The sequence below is a fragment of the Corvus brachyrhynchos genome, unplaced genomic scaffold, assembly GCF_000691975.1.
Source record: "Corvus brachyrhynchos isolate BGI_N302 unplaced genomic scaffold, ASM69197v1 scaffold595, whole genome shotgun sequence".
In the NCBI taxonomy this organism is placed as follows: Eukaryota; Metazoa; Chordata; class Aves; order Passeriformes; family Corvidae; genus Corvus; species Corvus brachyrhynchos.
Window position 1 is genome coordinate 1,688,916 of NW_008238373.1, and position 7,459 is coordinate 1,696,374.

Here is a 7,459-nt window from a genome sequence, read left to right on the forward strand (position 1 = left end):
GTGCGTCGCGTCCCCACGCTCCCGAAAAAGAAAGGCAAACCAGAAAAAAAAAAAAAAAATAGTTCGTGCTTGAAACCTGTGCCCCTTTGTACCTTTTTTTCTTTGCTTTGGGTTAATGATGGTTTGTGATTATGAAACCCCACGAGGGATCAGCTCCAAGAGCGAATAGCATTACTTTAAGTCATGACTTGGAAATACACGTGTGTATACATACACTCGTATTTTAATACCTTGAACTTGGGGATTATACAGACCGATGTCTGTCTCAGAAGGAGCTCCTGATTGACTTTCTGCTACAGTTAAGGAGATATTTGTGCTTCCACAGGTCTTGCAGAATTGGACGTACAGGTCTTATAAAAAATTGCAGTGGCATTTGGCTGAACAGCTCTTATTTTTAGCATGCGATTGTGAAAGTGGTTATATAACTTTTGGTGGATTTTTGAGGACAAAAAATTAACAGCTCATAAAAAGTTAAACCTCTTTTTTTTTTTTTTTTCTTTCTGAAAGAGGAGAAATAAACGGGATGAAATCTCAGTGAGTAGAGTCAGGTGAACTTCAGCCCAACGATAGAGATTCCCTGAGAAAAAACCCCAGGTTATGAATCCCACAGCCCTCTCAACAATCAAGAAGCAGCAGGTGCAAGACCAAGCAATGTCCTCTCAGAGCCCCAATTAGGAAGTTGGTTATCAGGCTGCTTCAAGGCTATTTCTTGCTAAACCAGGGTGAAATCAGCAATCACTTCAGTCTTGTCTTCCCACCCGTGCCAATACAATACAGATGCTGTGTTTCCTTAGGGGATTAGATTGTTTCTTGAACTTCAAGAAGTACGCACAGCCTGAAATATTTGCTTATAATGCTTGCTGTATTTTAATGCAGATGCTTCACTTGCAAAAACTTGGTTCTTGCTTCTCAGGCTGGTCTTTCTTCATTACTTGAAAAAATTAAAGAAGAATTATACCCTAAGATTTAAAAAAATCGCTTCAAGAAAGTAACTGAGTGGATCAGCAGTGTGCCTACGTTGAGAGCCAGGACATGAGGGTGCTGTGATGGTGTTCAGGCTCTGAGCAACCTGTCTCTCTCTCACTTCTGTTGCATGGTCCTCATGAACTTCTGTCATCACTGAAGTGAAGTCCTATGTTCTAAACATTTGTGATTACTGTGCAGCTGAAAAGAGAGGACTGGTTTGGAAAATTTCTTTTGTAGGATGAGTGGGAAACCTAGCAAGTAGGATTTTGCCTTCTCACCTCTCTTGCAGCCTGCTGTTCGGGCAGAGCTCTTGTGTGTGGGGAGCAGGTGTGTCTCGTAGCAGCGAGTTTTGCTCAGTCTTCCATTGCAGTATGATAAGTAAGTGAAAGATGTGTCAATGAAAAGCATCAGTAAGACCTCTACAAGGGTGCCACAAAAATAAATGCTATTAACCCAAGATTTTGAGCTGATTCGTTCAGCTGAAATATGTTCCATTTTTTATCTTTCAAATAGACTGTGCATGACTTTCAATGGGGAACAGAACAAATGTATGAAAAGTTGAAGAATTTAAGTGTGGAGATTTTTGTTTGTTTTCATAGTATCAGGTGAGGGTAAAAATTAATACCTGAAGTACCCACTGAACTGCATCAATAAATTGGAAAATGCTTGGTTTCAGTCACCATTTGTCAATTTCTGTGAAAGTGCAAAGCTGAGAGATCCAGATCATCTTTTGTAATAAATAGTCCTGTTTGAGTTTTGTTTAATAAATTTGGTAACTGGTTTAATTCTAACACTACTAAAATCACATAATAATTCTAACCCAATAATCAGAAACTGGTAAATTCCAACTTGGAATTGGTACAGTGGTATTTACCAATTTCTGATCTTGAGTTAGAATTTTTTCAGTGAGCAGTTCCAAGTTACCGAGTAAGAATCAAGTGGTTCAAGGTACTGTGCAGATTTACTGACATCTGAAGAATATCTCCAAGAGTAGCCTTGTCCCTTCACTCACAGATGCTCTCGAGTGTGGTTGTGCATTTATAGTGTTGTGGTTCGTGTCAGGAGTGGGCTTTTGATGCACATCTTTCAGTTTTTCCACCTACTGTCCATCTCCACATACCTCATGGTGGCCCAGCTGGGATTCCTTTAAGATGAATATAAACTAAAAGATGTGCTAGAGTTGTTGCTCGAACCAGATCTAGCCTGAAGTAAAACCCTATAAGATACATACAGTGTCTTCTGTGCCTAGATGTTTTGCTGTGCCTGTCAGTTCTTTTTGGGCTGTGCTGGCTGCGACAGTAGACCTGGTCCATTTGCAGCATGCTATTACTGAGGTACCACGCAGTCTGAAGCCAATACTAGCCATCTTTCCTGGGGGCATGGGCTAGTCCTTGCTTCTTGCACCATGCATGTGTTACCAAGAAACTCCTGGCTCAGCTGGAGAGCACAGCCCTGCAACCAACTGGGGCTGTCCTGCTGAGATCTCTTCAGTTCAAAATTAAGATGGATAATTTTTTTTTTTTTCTAGTCTGGCATGTGATAGCAGACTAGGTTTTGAGTGGGAGGGTTGGGTAGTGTAGCCTTGTGCTTGTCTACTGGGTGTAGACACAGCATTTGCATTTAGGAAAGGACAGCTGGTGCTTCTTCATGGTTGGTTGCCTGTCACTGGCCATAGCCCTTCTGCATATAAAGGTCCATAAGGCTGTTTGTATTCTTCATTGCATTTGGGAGTGATGAGGAATGTTGGCTTGAAACTTTAAAACTGTTGTTTAGAAATGCTGCCCTGTGTTCCCTGGGTGCAGCATCGTGGCTGACTGCATCTCCCACAGGGCACCAGAAGTACTGCTTGGGAGGAGGTTCCACCTGTGGGGGTAGTTCCTGGACTCCAGCACATGGTGAGAATCGTGCTCTGACCCTGGAGTCTAGTTGCCTCAGGCAGGGGGGAATGTTTGAGGGGAGATGTTTAGAAACATCCACTTAAAACTTCAAGCTTGATTAAAACATGTTAAACATTTTTTCTGCAGTTTTCGCTGTAAAGGGAAAAATTTCCATTCTCTGTATTTTTGGTGATTTGGCTGGCTTCTTACAGTTTCATGTTTTTCTTTAGTTTCCTTCTTTTGGGAAAAATATTTTAAATTGAAAAATGATTCTGTTAATTATAAACAGTTATCTCTTCTATGAAAGCATTTGTTGCTTAAAAATATATTATTGGAGCAGTTAGGGATCAGATCCTTCTTTCACTTAGACACAGAAGACGGTTGTCATTGCTGCAGAAAGTAGCCTTCTTACCAACTCCTCAGTTCTACGTACATTTTCGTTGGATGGTGATGGAAATGGTAGGGTTGCATGTGTATAGCATGCTTGATACAAAGGTTCTTCTTGTCCTGAATCACTGTGACTGCTCCAAGACTGCTTTTAGATTTAGATTGCAGAAAATGTACTACTAAGCGGAACAATAGGAAGTGAAAAACAGGAGAGCGTTTCCTTCTCACATGACTTTATTTCTGTTGCTGGAAGTTGTGTACTCAAGTCTTATTTCAATGCATAGTTTCTCTGTGGGATGAAGTACAGATTTTAACATGAGACATGATGATATGTCACTTGAAACCATGGTATTTCTTGTTTTCAATCCATTAAGCCTTTCATTATCAATTTTAAGAAGATTTTTGAAGCCTGTTTCAGAAAGGGAAGCAGACCATAAAAATCTGTCTTGCTCCAGGACATTAAAGCAGCAGGCAATCCATCTTTCAATATCTGGTGTGATACAATTATGGCAACTTCACTTGTAACCTGTCTTTCTCAAAAAGTCATCTTACAGCACCTACTTTTAACATTCTTTTTTTCTTCTGTGCTTAACCATACTTATCTATGACATTCTGAATATTTCGTTCTTTGTTGCTGTCCAAATAATATTTCTAAGAGTTATAGTGGTGTATTTTAGATTAGTCATAAAAATAAGGGGGATTTACTAAGGTCAGTTTTTAATATAGACTGTGATGCCATATAGAATTAGTTATACTGTAAACGTGTGTTGTATATAAAAATATAAATCCTACTGCCTTTATTACAAGATTTTTAGGGAAAGAGAAGGGGTAAATTTATCTCTCATTCCCGACAGTTTAAAAGTAATTGATGTTTAGGAAGTGAGTATTTTAAGAAACCATAATTTGCAATGAAACTTGAGGAAATTAAAACTGTGATATATTCAAGTAGAGAAAGACTCATAAAGGTTTTGTTTCTGTCTATTTTGTGTTAAGGAAGTGGGAGAAGTAAAGTATACTGTGAAAGGAAAATATATTATTTACCCTCCAAATTTCATTTTATTGAGTGTGATGGGCAGTGCACAAATACAGCATCAGACTGTGGATTTAACACAATAAATCTTCAAAATTTCCTGAATTTTTAACATCTCTTAAAACTTGGAAACAACACTTGTACAGCTCATGCAGAATGCCTTGTTGACCTTGTGTTGTACAAACACTTACTGGAGTTGGAAAACTCTGTTGAGCTGGTCTAGATGTGAATTAGTTGCCCATCTCCGTTTACATGCAGTTTTGTTGTGGATTCCAGCCATGCCTCATCTATCCTATTACCCTACTTAAGTGCTGTTATGATAATGCTAAAATAGACTGATATTATACAGTAGTGCTAACAAAAAAATAAGCAGCATTGTAAAAATTGACCATTTCTGGCATGGAATAGCAGGTTTTGTCCCTGGTGCAAATCTCAGACCTAATCTCATTTCCAGTGAGGCCAAAACACTAGCTTGGCTTAGAGTTAAGTGAGATCCTGCCCATAAATCTGGCCAGTCTCCATTGAGATAACATCTGGAAAGTTGTAATTTAAAAATATGTGGGAGAGCTTGGGATAGGGGTGTAAATAGTGGGTCAGAGCTTCTATCCAAAAGGAAAACATCCAAAAGGAAGCTCTCAGATATCAGACATCCTTGCTCTAGGCATGTTTTTTGTTATGAACCATCTATCCTTTGTTCCTGTTCTGTCAACATAATTTGGAGCTCAGTGTCCTTTGTGAGGAGCGAGAGGAGGTTGACAGGCAAAGAAGATGGGAATATGTGAATATGTTGCATGACTTAATGGATGCACCCAGTAAAGTCTGCTAATGAAGAGAGAGATGGCTATCGCTTGTATTTTGATTTAAGTTGTTCTCTGGCTGACACCTTTCGGATTACTACACACAATGGATTTATACTAAACATATTTGTTGACTTTGGTCTATGTTCTTCATTAATGATGTCCATGGAAACTTTGCATGATTCTTCAGTGAGAACAGCTTTTGCTGAGATAGTCTGAAGCGTGACTACTTAAAAACTGAAACAAATTCTAAGCATCTTGGATTCCATGTAGGCAGGGAAGATTGTTCATCTGTCTCTTTAATACTTACATCCTTACTGAAGCTGAGCCTTCAGTAAAGTAATAGCTTAGAACTTGTGGCTTCTTAATGGTAGCTGAAGCTGAAGATTCAAAATGTCACAGAAACTGCTTATTAGGAATATTTATTGTTTTGTTCAAAAATCACAGAAGATACGTGAAAATAGCACCATTGTGTTCCATTTTTGATATATATAATGACCCTTTTTCTATAGAAACCCTGAAGCAAACAAGACAAATGCACACAAATGGAAATTGAGCTAGTTTATGTCACCTGAAGCTGTCTTGCTTTCAGGTTCCCAACGTCCCTTCAGTCACTTACATAAAGTTATTCAAATCTTTGGATTTTTTTGAACTGTAAGACAAGTCTCACATTTGTCTACCGTACATTCCTTTCAAATGAAAAGAGGCTTTAAATACAAATTGTACTCTAATAGATCCCATTTTGTTTTCTTTATCTAATTTTTTTTAAAGTTGTCTGCACTTGATGTTCTTTATTCTCAAAGGAGCATTGCAAAAGTTCCTTCACAAACGACAGTCTACTATTTTCTGAATTCTAAATCCGAAATTCCGGTTGCATTTTCCTTCAATTCAGGTAGACTGCTTCCAACTAGAAAATATTTTTCTGTCAGTGTTTCAATAGCTGACTTTAAAAATATGATACATGCAAACGCTGTTTTGAGTACCTATCAGAATTTGCCAGTCTTCTCTTTATAAAAATAGCCATTTTTTTTTCCAGTACAAAAATATAATATTTTGTGGAACTTGTTTCTTTGGAAACAAGTTTATTGTGTTATTCCAACTTGAGCCTCATTATTTTCTGGACATCTCTAAGGTTTCTTTAAAAGAAGCATATGATATTACAGGAAGAATGTTCCTCTTGTTTGCCAGAGAGCTGTACTATGTTTACTATAATAAGATTAAAGGAAATTTGAAAGTCAACGCTAGCTCAGTGGGAAACTGATAAACACACGTTGTACTTGAAGGAACACTCTGCCCAGTAGTCTTAGGAAATTTATCACTATTTATTTAGCAGCTCAGGCTCTCTTTGACAAACAGATTTGGTGTCCATTTAAAAGTACACGAGATGCTAAAAAAACTTAACAATGTGGATGTGATTTGTGGAATCTGAACTGTTACCCTGGCATAGCCATCTCGTGTGGCTTAGGATTGGGAATCTCATAGCATAGTCTCTCAAAATAAGGAGTCTGTATCTTATGGATCCTGTTGCTTTCCAAAGACTGTGGTTTGATTCCTGGCACTTCTGGTTAGGTCAGCTATTACAGCCACAGTCATAAACAGCAATTTTCAGAATTTGAGCAAGCTAGACAAGGGTGTAGCTCCTTGGAAAAGTTATTCTGGAAGAGGTAAAACCAGCAATATCTCTGGATCCATATCTGGCATTGGCAGACTTTACTCTTGAGAAGCAATGGCTGTCCAGTCTCGTATTTACTAATGTTTGTTTATTTGTGCCTTGGCCAATGTTTCAACTAGAGAGTGAATTCTGGAGAAAGAAAAGGCCACAGGGATGACTTTTCGTTCCTAAGTACGAGTTAAGAGGTCATTTTTACAAGGTCACAAATGCTGCTTACAAATCAGTAAAACAGAATGAAGTAACTGTGCTGTGCAGTGCATGCAGGGAAGCTTTTTGGAAATATTGGGAGTAGAGGAGAAGGTATAATCACACAGTGATACATAAGCTACTACTGTAAATGTCTTCATCACCTCCAAAATGGCAGATCTCTTGCTAAAGTGGGCAGCTGCTCACTGTGTGCTTCTGAGTGCCACAAAAGGCCAGTGGATTATTCCCACCATGTGTTGGTAATTAGTAGGAACTGCAGGATGAAGTCACTGTTGGTTATAGAAGCTACTGTGGTTAGCTGTTCATGCCGTGTGTGATAATACATCTATTTGATAAATAGGTGATTAGGGAAATGAGTTAATCTCCACACTCCTCTCAACTATGAAATTTCTTAGAAACAAGCCTAAAAAGCAAGGATCACTCTTTGTGTGAAATTTATGGATTTGTATGCTACCCATTAAGTCACCCCAAAATATTCATTCCTTTTCCTGGTGATGTAAGATATGAATGTGAGCTCCTAACC